Source organism: Hippocampus comes, unplaced genomic scaffold, assembly GCF_001891065.2.
Source record: "Hippocampus comes isolate QL1 unplaced genomic scaffold, H_comes_QL1_v1.1 scaffold125, whole genome shotgun sequence".
NCBI lineage: Eukaryota > Metazoa > Chordata > Actinopteri > Syngnathiformes > Syngnathidae > Hippocampus > Hippocampus comes.
Genome location: NW_017805453.1, coordinates 375,001 through 390,000, shown reverse-complemented (window position 1 = coordinate 390,000; position 15,000 = coordinate 375,001). Strand labels below are relative to the sequence as shown.

Genomic DNA, 15,000 nt, shown 5'->3' with positions numbered 1-15,000 from the left:
TTGTCCGCTATGTCACTCGAAAGAAAAGCAGAGGAAGACGATTAGGTTTGGATTTAGTGGATAAAAGGAGGTCATATGGAGGAGGGCGGAGACTTGAGCGTGAAATAAGTGGATGCACTCACACGCACGATGATGAAGTCGTCCGATGAGCGCACGTCCTGCGTTATACATGCTTTTTGGGATTCCTGCGGGATTGCTGAAAAATGCTTAGCTAAGTGAATTTGACCTGTGGCAAAAGTGGATGATCATCACATGGAGAGAGTGTTTATGTTGTGGGGACTTGTGTGTTTTGTGGGGACGTGTGTATGGGTGGGAGTATTGTACAACACATGTAGAATGCTGATAAAATCACAAAACAGCGAAAATATGCAGAAGTGAGGCTTATTTTTTTCGATTTGTCTGTCAATTGATCTTGAGACGAATATGAGCCAAAAAGTCAAGCTTTAATTTCCAAGGTGCAGTGCTGCCTTGAGAGACAAATGACTCGATTGTAGATAAATGCTTTTTTTTTTTTTTTTTGCTCTTACTTGAGAGCAAAACTTTGAGAGCACTTGCATGGTGGCAGGAAATTTAACTCAACAGTTTGGCTGACAGTGAAGTATTCTTCAGAAAAGAGGCTCCAAGCTGTTCTGTTTGATGCCACGTTCAATATATCTATATATATATATATATTGTTTATCCTCTGTAAAGAATGACTTCTGACCCTCATCACTTACAGTAGTCATGCAAATCTTTGTATTTGTCTGCATGAATCTGTGCTTCAAAGTATCTCTGTGAAGTTCGCATGTTGCTCTCCTTGTGTTCTTACTGTTTATTATTATTTTATTGCCCCTTTGGTGGCTGTGGCAGCTCCACCCTGCTTGTAGTTCGAATACTTTGTATTGTGTTGACCCAGTAATGCGCTATGTTCCATTGCACATGCGCTCCTGCTGCCGCTATAGAGTGTACATCCGTGACACACACACACACACATACGCTCATTCATATTTTCCCGAGACACAGCAGCAATGTGTTCTCCGTCTCTAACGTGATTGCATGTGTAACCTTTGAGCCTCCAGCATCAGTCTTGGAAAAGGCGGCCGGCCGCATGACGCCGCAGCATGGGTGCAGATGAACACGTGCTGGTGTGTGGTGTGCCGTATATAGAAAAACAATTCAAGCTCATGTTGTGATCTACTGTACATGTGATTTTTAAGAGGGATAAAACACGTGTGACAGGGCTGACGCGCTCCCGAAGCTGGCCCATCGCCATGACAATACTGTACAGTCGATGTCTGTCTTTATTATCGATCCCTGCGCTCTGTAGCAATGTGGCGAAGCAGGCAGAAATGATAGTTTTCATTAAGCAGGAAGCTAACAAAACTCTGGATTTTATGCTCTGCCATGAATCAGCTGTCGGGATTTTATTGTTTCATAACATTGGACCGGTGCATCAACCCACAGGCATGGCAAGCACCTCTAACACACAGACACATAGAAGCTGGTGTGAACACAAACATGGCAACTTAAGGATGACTGTGGCTTCAATTTTAGCCTTTGGCCTTGATGGATGCGTTCATATAACTACTCGTCAATCTTCGTCATTTGCGGGGGATTGCTTGAAGTTTTTTTTTTTTTTTTCTGGCAGGATTGCCAGAAGAAAAAAAAAATTACGGCGTTGATTGTGGCACAAAAGAGAAGAGACGAAAATGCATTTGAACTGCTTCTGTGGCATTTTGGGGAAGGGAGCTGTCCACTTGCGTGGTGCTGATCTCTGTGGCAGGACGGGCTTTTGGCCGCTAGAGGGGGTTGTTGAGCTATAGGAACTTTTCTGCTGAGTGCAACTCTTCGTCGCGCGGTTTATTGATATTTTCATCACTCTTGAGCACTCATGGTTTAATTGCTGTGGCATTATACTGCCCCACATTTAACATATCGTTCACTTTTGATTTTATAGTCTAATATTCCTATTTATTTTGCCATATATTTTAATTATACGATTAAAATAAGTGTTTTCCTATATTACATTAGTCTTTTTTAACGGCAACGGTGTGATGAAAACATGGATGGATATGCAGTTCATGGAGACGATCACACGCTGCTTATTTGCTGCAGGAGTATTTGATGTGTTTTTTTTTGTCTCTCTCACAGAGGACAAAGAAAATATGCCACTGAGTATTGTTATATTATCTGCCTACATGTGTTTCTCTACCGATTAGTTTATTAGCAATTACCTATTAGATCATGAGTTATCTTGTGTGTTGCTTTGTTTGTTAGTAAAGGTGCAATGATTAATCGATGAATCCACAATTAATTGAGTATGAATATTTTTGATAATCTATGAATCATTTAAAGTCCTTATTTAACCCTTTCATGCACCCTGTAACCTGATAACATGATAAACCGTCCACTGTAGTAACCGCTGTCCCTGAAAGAGTTAATTTAAAATTGTTTAGAGGCTCTGAAATTCAGCTTCTCGGCAATCAATATTATCCAATTTCTGTAGTCTTCCTTTAAAGCGGAATGATTATCTTTTTGTTGAATCCAAAATATTTCCCTATTTTCTGACATGTTACAGACCAAGCCGGTATCCGAATTATAATTTTTGTTTGTCCGTTTTCTGCACTTTCAATTTGGAATCATGTCCTTTATTTGAATAAAGGCATGAACATTTACACGTTTTTTTCAACCTATGAATAATCATTAAAATAATTGTCATATTAATAGATTTTAAAAGTAATGGCTAATGTGAACCCTATTTGGTAGCATTAAGCGAATCAGACTTCCTTAAGAGAAAGCTCTGAAGTTGGCTGAAACACACAATGTGCAATTCTCTTTGTTTTATGTTTAGTTTGACAGTAAACTTCAACTAGGAATTGCAATAAAGAAAGTGAAAACTCGTTGTTGAAGAATTGTAGGAAAAAAGGACTTGAAAAAGGTACGTGCTAAACTGCTGCCCATTGTGCTGTGATATATTGAGAGATATTTTATTTTCAAACCTTTTATTTTATTTGGGATGTCTTATTTCTCCACATCAAGGCCCCTGCCCCCCCCCTTTTTTATTTTGACCTCATTCTTCTGATTGAATGTCCTTTACTCGTCCTAGTCTGTCCATTGCTCTCCTCAACCTTCATTTGCTCACATTTATTAGGCCGCGCAGGCGCCTATGGAAAGCTGGCAGCAGAGATAAGATACGTTTGGCAAAGTTTGGTGAGTTTCAAGGGGCTGGGAGCCGGGAGGGGAGAGTGGGTGGTGTTTAGTCTTCAAATGATGCCACATGTGCACAAAGCGGCGGCTTCCTCCACCGAGATTGTGCAGTCATTGCTGTGTCGCCGTCTTTTGCTTCTAAAGGTTAGCTTCAGAGCTGTCCCGGAATAACCCGCCGCCATTTTTTTTTCGAGCTCATCAGTAAACAAAGCTTTTAGAACCTCAGGAGATTACTGAGCCCCACCAGGCAGCATGCAAAGCATTTAACCCCTTGTATTTAGTCGAATTCAGCCCATGGGACAAACTGGACTTTCTAAAGCCTCCTTTTTTGTGTTCTCTGCATAAGCCGTCATTGCTATGGATGGAGGCCCGCAGTAAAGGTCACGCATTGTGTCAGCGCTGCAGAATGGTTATTACAGTAAAGGATTAGCATTATCACGGTATGAATGACTTCAGCCCTCGGGCTCACCTCTCTTGTATTTACTGTACATTAAGCCTGCCTTGTCGCCTTGGCTGGCAGGTGGACAGCAGGCTGCTCGCCATCTCGCAATTAACTCACTGCTGCCGTGGCAGTGTTTTTATGGTGCTGCTTTATGCCCCTTTTTATTTATGGGCTGATTTGAAGACTTGATAAATACATATGTGCCAGTGAGGCGGTGATATTGATGGCCAAGCATACTGCTCATTGAAATGACTGCGCTTTAGAATGACAAGATGGATATTTGGAACTGCAGATTTTTTACAAGTGACACTAATCTTCCACACACACACACACACGCATACACACACGCACACGCATACACACACACACACACACACACACACACACACACACACAAGTGTTTTCCTATATTACATTAGTCTTTTTTAACGGCAACGGTGTGATGAAAACATGGATGGATATGCAGTTCATGGAGACGATCACACGCTGCTTATTTGCTGCAGGAGTATTTGATGTGTTTTTTTTTGTCTCTCTCACAGAGGACAAAGAAAATATGCCACTGAGTATTGTTATATTATCTGCCTACATGTGTTTCTCTACCGATTAGTTTATTAGCAATTACCTATTAGATCATGAGTTATCTTGTGTGTTGCTTTGTTTGTTAGTAAAGGTGCAATGATTAATCGATGAATCCACAATTAATTGAGTATGAATATTTTTGATAATCTATGAATCATTTAAAGTCCTTATTTAACCCTTTCATGCACCCTGTAACCTGATAACATGATAAACTGTCCACTGTAGTAACCGCTGTCCCTGAAAGAGTTAATTTAAAATTGTTTAGAGGCTCTGAAATTCAGCTTCTCGGCAATCAATATTATCCAATTTCTGTAGTCTTCCTTTAAAGCGGAATGATTATCTTTTTGTTGAATCCAAAATATTTCCCTATTTTCTGACATGTTACAGACCAAGCCGGTATCCGAATTATAATTTTTGTTTGTCCGTTTTCTGCACTTTCAATTTGGAATCATGTCCTTTATTTGAATAAAGGCATGAACATTTACACGTTTTTTTCAACCTATGAATAATCATTAAAATAATTGTCATATTAATAGATTTTAAAAGTAATGGCTAATGTGAACCCTATTTGGTAGCATTAAGCGAATCAGACTTCCTTAAGAGAAAGCTCTGAAGTTGGCTGAAACACACAATGTGCAATTCTCTTTGTTTTATGTTTAGTTTGACAGTAAACTTCAACTAGGAATTGCAATAAAGAAAGTGAAAACTCGTTGTTGAAGAATTGTAGGAAAAAAGGACTTGAAAAAGGTACGTGCTAAACTGCTGCCCATTGTGCTGTGATATATTGAGAGATATTTTATTTTCAAACCTTTTATTTTATTTGGGATGTCTTATTTCTCCACATCAAGGCCCCTGCCCCCCCCCTTTTTTATTTTGACCTCATTCTTCTGATTGAATGTCCTTTACTCGTCCTAGTCTGTCCATTGCTCTCCTCAACCTTCATTTGCTCACATTTATTAGGCCGCGCAGGCGCCTATGGAAAGCTGGCAGCAGAGATAAGATACGTTTGGCAAAGTTTGGTGAGTTTCAAGGGGCTGGGAGCCGGGAGGGGAGAGTGGGTGGTGTTTAGTCTTCAAATGATGCCACATGTGCACAAAGCGGCGGCTTCCTCCACCGAGATTGTGCAGTCATTGCTGTGTCGCCGTCTTTTGCTTCTAAAGGTTAGCTTCAGAGCTGTCCCGGAATAACCCGCCGCCATTTTTTTTTCGAGCTCATCAGTAAACAAAGCTTTTAGAACCTCAGGAGATTACTGAGCCCCACCAGGCAGCATGCAAAGCATTTAACCCCTTGTATTTAGTCGAATTCAGCCCATGGGACAAACTGGACTTTCTAAAGCCTCCTTTTTTGTGTTCTCTGCATAAGCCGTCATTGCTATGGATGGAGGCCCGCAGTAAAGGTCACGCATTGTGTCAGCGCTGCAGAATGGTTATTACAGTAAAGGATTAGCATTATCACGGTATGAATGACTTCAGCCCTCGGGCTCACCTCTCTTGTATTTACTGTACATTAAGCCTGCCTTGTCGCCTTGGCTGGCAGGTGGACAGCAGGCTGCTCGCCATCTCGCAATTAACTCACTGCTGCCGTGGCAGTGTTTTTATGGTGCTGCTTTATGCCCCTTTTTATTTATGGGCTGATTTGAAGACTTGATAAATACATATGTGCCAGTGAGGCGGTGATATTGATGGCCAAGCATACTGCTCATTGAAATGACTGCGCTTTAGAATGACAAGATGGATATTTGGAACTGCAGATTTTTTACAAGTGACACTAATCTTCCACACACACACGCACACGCATACACACACGCACACGCACACACACACACACACACACACACACACACACACACACACACACACACACACACACACACACATTCATACATATTAGGGTTAAGTACCTCTCCAATAAAAGACAATTTGAAGGAAGGACTGTGCATTTAACAGTGGAAGGATTCGGTTCAAGTTGATGCACTCGCATCTCAAAAATCAAAACCAATTTTCCAAATCAACTTGATTTTCGTTCCATGTGTGCACACCCTATTCGAACTGGGGATGTGTCTGTGTTCAGAATTGAGCAATTCCATTTGAACTCATGTTAAATGAGAGTCAACACACATCTGCCACAATTTGAAGTGCCTCTAATTGATCCCAAATAAAGTTCTGATGTTCTCGCAGGCTTTTCCTGCTGTCACACAGACATACAACAGAGCATTATTATTTCCTCAAGGGGTTCCCATTCGATTTTGCGGGTGTACCTCATGTTGTGGCTAATGAATGGACATCCTAATCACAGCACCACTTGCCAAACTATGAGTGAGCTTGCGTATTCCGCAGCCTGCCTCATTTCCACTTCGATGATATTTTGTAATTATGAAAATTTTCCATACACGGCACGCCTCTGGAAAACAACGCTCACCTCCCACTTGTCCCGTCGTCAGGGAGAGTTAGATGCAATGCTTTTTACGAACCTTTGACAGTCATACAGCACACAATGGTCCGACGATTTAGGGATTCTGTTAAATTACTTTAGCAAAGCCTCGCAGAGGCGCAGGCTCACAAGTTTAATCTTTTTTTTTTCTTGCTGCAAATTGATTGACGAGACAGCCGACACATGCTTTTCCGCTGCTTCTTCATCTTCCCCAGAAGAGGGCCGCCCGGGCTCCTTTAATGGACGTAATCCCTCCTGTCGTAATCTTTTACCTAGATATGAAGTTGTCCTAGATGCAAGCCTCTTGTACTGGACGGGCTGGAGACTGCAGGGACACGCCGGCGTGAGAGTTATTGACGGACAAAATCATTTGTGACCTTTCCCTTGCCGGCCATACATGCGCTGCGTCAAGCAGCTCAATTTTAACCCTCTTGTGAACACAATCCAACGCACTCGGTGGACGCTTGAATTAGTTCGCGGAGTGACTTTCATGTGACTCCTTGGATTCGATTTGATGGTCATGGAGCTCCAACCACTACCCCCCCCCAACCCCCCACTCCACCCTCATATGACAACAAATATCTAATATGAAGTCCGCACATCTGCTCACCTGACATCAAAATGACAAGTACAATATAGACACTTTCCAGTGTGGTGACACATCAGGTTTAACACGATCTGTTCTGGGTGCAAATGAGATTTAGAAACATTCAAAATTGATTCTTAAAATAATAATTTGTGAGCAGCTCCAAAATTAAAACAACGAATCCATGTGATTGGTATCGGAGTCGGTATCGACCAATCTCATATATGGATGATCACAATCGGCAGCATAAAATCCTGTTTGGAACACCTCAAATTCCTATCTCCTTAATGAGACCTTTATTGATTATAGAGGCAAAATCTGAGATAACATTTTAACATTCTGAACTCATACCAATAAATTATAGCCGTATAAAAAAAGTTAACTGCTGGTTCATTAAGCGTTTTTGATATTTTCAACTATCATGCAAGTGTAAAACTAGTAGTTAAACTAAATAGTTTAAGATACTGTATATACAGAGGAATTCAAGTGTCTTTCACCTTTTTAAATTTTGCAAGCAGCACGGTGGAATCATGGTCAGCACATCTGTCTCACAATTGTGAGATTACGGGTTTGTGTGTCATTTTTATTTCCCCCCTGTGCTGGTGTCAGTTTTCTCCTGGTCTTGTCACATTCCAAAGACATGCCCCATATGAGGTTCAGTGGAAACTCTAAATTGTCCTGAGCTCTGAATGTGAATGTTCATTTTTCTATCATGCACTCTCTGATTTTTGTTGGCAACCTCTTCCCAAAGTCAGCTGCGACAGTTTCCTGGAAAACATTTGAGGACAAGCACTGGATGGATGGCAGTTTTACTAATGTTGCAATATCCAGTAGGACCACCGGGGGTCACTGTTCTGCTTTTGTGGAGTAGATGGCAGACGACTGACTATAGGGAGGAGTTCCAAGTCCAGTAAACCTGCACAGTGAAAAAAAAAAGGATTGTCATCCTCTCTTTTTGTTTACAGGACAGTATCAGAACACAATCACTCTGAATCAGAAGCATTCGCGTTGGATCTTTTCGTTGCTCAAGGGCCTTGTGTCGACGCTTTATTCTCAAACATCAGCATCACAACGGGGTGGCCCGTTCAAAGAGAATACGCTTTTATCATTTTATCTGGCTATAAAAGGCCACATGTTTCTCATCCATCCCTTCTCCTTGAGCCATTTTAATTCCGTGCTTCTCCAATTAAATATGAAAGGGTTTCTGGATGACGTCAGACTGCCGAATAAGAACCCCTCGCTTGGATGTAGAGTACATGTTTCACAGTGGCAGCCCATTACGCCGCCCATCCTGCAGTCACTCGCCAACAAGGCCGTAATTGAGCATTATGTCTAATTTGGGAGACTGTGGGCATAAAAAGAAGCAGATTGATGCCATAAAAATTCATCCCGGGTCTCAGATCTATTGATTGGGGTCTCACACAGTTAATCAAGGCAATACTGGCCGCATTATGCAAAGTGTGTGAACATAGTTTTATGTGAGGGCTTGTTTGTTCAAATTCCGATTTTTTTTTTAATGACTATTATTGTGTGCTGTTCTTTGTGATAATCCGATTTAAAAAAAAAGGGGGGGGGGGAACAAAGAACTTCATAGTTGGCCCGCCTCATATGATGCTGATCAGTGTCGTGATAGTCAGATAAATATTGACCACGCGGCTCATGTGGCATCATCGCTTGTATAATCTGATCCAAAATCCAAATAATAAAACTCAGTTTTGATTGACATTGTTAAAGAGCTTTTTCTTTTTTGAAGCGGTGCGTGACTGCCAACTACCACTTCAATAAAAGACTTTCAACCCTTTGGAGAGCCCTTTAAATGGGACTACGCAGTGTTACAGTATGTTTGCGCCAAACGCACCTTTTGAAATCGAAAGTTCGGTTCAGCCTTGATCTCATCAGACCATCACACATTTTTTTTCCCACGTGCGTTTGGAGAGTTCGTGTTTTTGTAAAATGTTAAAACCCAGGTTGGAGATTTTGGCCATAATTGCAAAAGGTATGTTTGGCGCAAACACAACACTGCAGCATCATCGTGTGGAGTTGTTTTGCTTTGGCTAGGCCCAACTGGGGGCTGTGGGGCTGACTCCGCTTCTTCACTGAAGTCAGATGGGAGAGAATAGAGATAGTTCTATTTCTTAACATCACTCAGTGTTGGCACAAAATCTTTACTTGAGGCAGAGAGAAAGAAAAACATGTCAGGAAAAGCCTACTACAATAGATTAAATGTATGTGATGTTCTTCAGAGGCACTTTAAATGGGGGAAGCTGTTTGCTGACTACCATTTAACGTGAGTTGGAATGTGATTGGTTAATTCAGAAAACGGCCGCATCCCCAGTTCTAAGAGGGTGTGCGCACTTATGCAACCACCGTTTCTGTTTTCTTTTATCGACCCCTTCTCTTTTATAGGTCACATTAAAAGTGGAAAAAGTTACATGATTTATTTTTTTCTCATTTTTTTTGCATGACAAAATGGCTTTTGAACAGGGGTGTGTAGACTTTTGATGTTCACAGTGTGTGTGTGTGTGTGTGTGTGTGTGTGTGTGTGTGTGTGTGTGTGTGTGTGTGTGTGTGTTCCCTATACAGTATATGGTGAATACAACCGATGGTGTAAGGTTTGCGTGAAATCAGAAGAGGATAGTATATCTGTGCAGCAGAAAGCATTAGGCATGTTGCGGCATAAAAGTAACAACATCAGGCAACAAATCTCTCTTCGAAATGACGGCCTACTCCCGGAGGTTCTTGTGATAGCAGTAGCTCCCTCTCACTTAATTCGTTCCTTGTTATTCAACTTGAACAATCTGGCTGCTTATTCAAGACTGCTTCTCGTGCAAAGTGACTGTTGCGTATAATGCAAAGTAGTATGTGCATGAGTGCGTGCGTGTGTGCGTGTGCGTGTGCGTGTGCGTGTGCGTGTGTGTGCGTGTGTGTGTGTTTGTGCATGCGTGCATACCAGAGAAAGAGCACGCTCGACCACTTGTGACCATCTAAGGTGTGTTTGTGCATGCGTGCATACCAGAGAAAGAGCGCGCTCGACCACTTGTGACCATCTAAGCTGTGATTTGTATTAAAATGGTGAACTAGGGAGAAGATACTTTTTTGGTTTTTGCTTGATTGTTTTGGCATTTAAGGAGTGGAGGATTCCCACAAGGAAAAGGCGGAGGAAGGAAGCCGATTGAACATAAAGGAGACAAAAAGACGGGAACGGGGGGAGGGGCAGAGAGAGAGAGAGAGAGAGAGAGAGGCCATCATCCTCCATCACACTGAGTGATTGGCTCTCTAGAGAGAAATAAACTGATTTGTGATGAATGAAAAGATGGAGAAGAGCTTCCCTCTTTTTCACCCTCCTGCTTTCAATTCTCTTCTCCTTGTCTGACTCTCTTGCCCGGAAAATCCATCTCTGAAATGATGTCGGTGTTTAGAAAATGATGAAGGAACTGATTAAAAAAAATGAGACAAAGTCCACCAATTATAAGGAACTGTACTGTATTGTCATTCCAGTGTCGCTCACTCATTGGCTGAATAAAGATAAGATGTTATCCGGAGGTCAACAGCATGAACCTCTTGTGGGGCGCTGGCCTTTCATCCCACTTGCACAGCAAATTGTTGTTGTTTTTTTTTTTTTTAAGCCTGTTTATTTTATTCAAATCTCTGTCTCGCCTCATTAGTCCAGTAAACTGGTAAACTACAGCTTGTCCTCATCATCACCTCGACTACCGTATCCCTCAGGCCCTAAATATGGCTTCAAGGCAGAGTTGCTAATAAACGAGGGAAACAGCGAGTTACTTTGGATTCGAATGTTTTGTCAAAGATAGTTTTCTCCATTGCCACTCCTTATTTTGAGTTGCTTCATGTTCTTTTCAGTCTCCTTGGGTTTGTCTTGTTTAAACTTCAGGGATTATTGTCGACTACATCCAAGAAGGAACCCAAGGATGAGTGCGCTAAGTCACAGGTGTCAAACTTAAGGCCCGGGGGCCAGATCAGCCCTTCACATCATCTCATGTGGCACACCGAAACAAATCAAGTGTGTATGCTTTGTTTTACACATGCACACGCAGGGGACACATGCATGCACACACACTACTAAATACTACTACTACTACTACTACTAAATGGCATGCAAAATGTGTGTATTTCAAATTTAAAATTGTTACACTAGGGATTAGTTGTAAATGGATTATTTTGCAATCAAAAGCACACGTTCATTGTTGTTTTTGGTGGTATGTACAGAAGAAAAGATCTGTTCAAATGTTTGGGGAATCACTAAAGCAAAAAATATTAGTATCAAAGTCAATGTTGTTCATAAAATCGACTCTTGTGGGACATTATATCGTGGTCCTTGGTGCCATTTTAGTCATGCCAAAAAAAAAACAAAAAAACAGGAAGAATGAAATGATGAAAAACAGGTTCATGCTATATCTCCCCAATTGAGTACCATAGCGTTGTCAGTCTTTACAAGTTTTCAACAATTATTTTCAAACAAATCCATGAACTCACTTTACAAGGTCCTTTAAACACGCAGGAGCACTATTGATTTTTCAGTGGTTGTTTTTGTCGCCTGTGGATCGGTGATGGCTATCTCAGTCTCACCATCTGCCGGTGGCCCATCTACCGACACCCCCGCTTCCAAACCATGTGTCACCTCTTTCCCGTTTGCGTCGCCGATGTTCACGCACACCAACTAAGATGTGTTTATACTTGTTCCTCGTGTGCCCGCAATATCCTCAGCAGATACTCAAATCAGCTCAACTGGCTAATCTCGCTCCCTTTTTATCTTTAGTTTCACTCCGTCATTAGCAGAAGTTCATGGCAATTAAAGAATGCTACAAACGGGCATCCCACAAACGAGCTCACGATGAAGCTGCTTCCTCCGCTTCAAATGAGCTACAGCGGCTGCTGACCAAGGTGTCACGGCTGAACTAAAACCGCGTCACGCTTTCCAATGATGTTTTAATTACATTTGACAACCGCATTGCTCTCGGAATGAAATGCCTGAAATACACATATCAAATCTGAATTTTATTTGGGTGAATTGAACCCTTTACAATTGAATTTGGACTTTAATTCTTATGAAATCATATGTTCTAAGGAATGCTGGTAATACAAAAAGTTGTAAAAAAAAAAAAAATTCTAATTGCAAATGTGCCAAAATGGCTTTAAACTGTAAATGAAACCTCAAAGGCATATCTCTAAAGGTTCTGGCCTTGACTAATTGAGATTGTGATCTTGGAAGTGATTGTGCTGGTGCCAAAGAGGAATGCATAACAGACCTTTAATTGAGGACAATAGGTGGGGGATGGGGGGGGAGCAAAATAGGAAACACCGGCAGTGAATCACACTGTTGATCCCTTGAAAATATGCAACATTTTACGTTTATAACATGTACTCCAAAAAAATAACAACATAAAAACCAAAAGCATTCCAAAAGAATCACTTTCCCCAACACAAAGACACAGTGTCTGCGGGCATTTAAATCTAACCTAGCTGCATGCAGGTCCCACATATTAATCTTGTGGGTAATTTTAGCACAACCACGAGGGTTGGTGATTAAGAATGTGCTTGGCTCCACATAGTATTTACAGACACCGACAAAAAAAATGTGTTTCTTGCTCTCAGCATGAACAAACAGTCTGTAAATGCGATAAATACACAAAGTGACAGAAAGCCATGAAGATATAGCAACACAAAATGAGAATTGAAATTAGAGTATACTGTACATGTTCAATACAAGAGCTGTATCAAAACTGAGATTATTCTAAGATATTACAATGCTCCTCTCTAAAGTACTACAAGCATACTAATGAATATCTTATTCAATGAATGTCTCCCTGAATATCAATCAAAATGGATCAGGCATATTTACGTGTAGTAGGTACAGCGGTGGCATGGGAAATTGTGAAACTCTTCCTCGTGTGTGTCTGTCTGTGTCATACTGCCCCCATGTGGCCAAGGGCCACACACCAGGAGGAATGAATTGAAGCAAAAAAATGTGGCCGAAACTGTTTAAGTCCTTAGATTATATTTGATGGTGTGTGTTACTGTATGTTTTCATAAAGTCAAGAGTGCTATTTTACTTCCTCAAAACACGCATTAGAAAAATGCTGTTGGATTTTCGGGGGCAGGCTGGAACCGATTAATGACACACCATTCATTTCAACGGAGGATGATGATTTGGGATATATCATTGCCTGTGTCTACTACACATTCACTTCCCTGTCTCCTCCCCTCCTTCCCCCCTCACAAAAAGCTCAAACTTATATTCACTTAGACAGCATTTTTTTTCACATCTTTCGATTCAGTCTCATTTTACGTTCACAAAAAGAAAAAAAAATATCTTTGTCTGGTACTCCTTCCCTCGACGACACATCTCAAACCGCAAGGGCAATCCAATCAACTGACCACGTACATGTTTCGAGAAACTGCTCTACATTTGACCTTCATATTTCTGCCAGTGGAGATGTGAGAGCTGGCCCCCTTTAATCATAGCATTTCAGTTTGCACAGTTCAAACCGGGATAATTACTTGGGGAGCTTCATAAATGCTTATATCTGAATATATATAGATGCAGCAAGCGCTGACTCTCTGTTCTCGACAGAACATCAAAGACGTTGCCAATGGGCCCCACGGCGCACATTTTATTTGGGTTATTCATAGGATCTCAAGGTGCAGCTGGGGAGGGCCTGGAGAGTATTTTTGGAAGGCACTGGGTTCACACCTGAGATCTTTGCGGAGAAATGTTTTTATTTTTCTGGCTTCATCTAATCATGACCTCAGAAATGTGACGACAGCAATGGAATAAAAAAGGCGCCGTCAAACTATGTATAAATAGAAGAATTGTATGTTTTGTAATTTAAAAAAAGCCTTTAATCCACTATCTTGATGCTAATGCTAACACATGATGGGAAATGCATGTATAACCCTTTATATTTCGACATTTACTGTAACAGTACTCACGGCCATATATTCTTTATCCTCTGCATTGAGCTATTTATACTGCACAGATGTCCATTTTCAGTATCTCCATCTGTTTTATACCAGCCCCACGTGGCCAAGGCAAATGGAATCACGGTGGCCATCTACATAATGCAGTTTGACAGTCCAATATTATAGAGTGGTATTTTCTATAAAAAAAAAAGACAGCATTTTTAAGTCAACAGTCATCAATGCATCAGTAGAGCAAAAAGAAAACAGCTGACAGCTTTGCAGAGATTTCTCTTGTGTCAACTTCTTGAACTGTGAGAAGAGTGAAAGGAAAGACACTGCGTAAGTGTGACGGAAACAAGAGAAGTAATGCTGCACACGCGAATGAAACCAAAAGGACATTTTGGTTCATGTCATCACTCCTGCGGCGGGATCAGAGAGGTTGACAAAAAGGTGCTTTATCATCTTCGTCGTAGAAGAACAGGTCTCTCGGAGAATTGAGTTGTTCGGCAAATGCACGAGATTTCTCGTAGTAGGCTTTAGTAAGCATAGCTTTGTGAATCAAATGGTGCGTTTTTGTGTCTTCATCCTATCAGCGGTCTTGTTCTTTTTTTTTTTGTCGTTTTTTTCTAAATAAATCTTGTGTGAGGATGAAAATGTTCACGTACTCCCATTTTAAAGTGTTAAGACTCAGGGGAGATATTTTTTAACTTTATACAGTATATATACTACTTTTCAAGTTTTATCTGGTTTTAAAGTTCAATTTAATTAATTTAATTGTTTTCATGTCCAAACTGAATGTTCTCAACATAAAATCAAATCTGAGGAAAACGGCTTTTGTTTAGTTACTTTTATATGT

At 41.0% G+C, this 15,000-nt stretch overlaps 1 protein-coding gene across 1 annotated transcript in view; it reads left to right on the top strand.

The window, feature by feature from the left end:
- Positions 1-15,000, top strand: part of schip1 (schwannomin interacting protein 1) — a 234,990-nt gene that overhangs the window by 72,789 nt on the left and 147,201 nt on the right. The window lies entirely within an intron of this gene.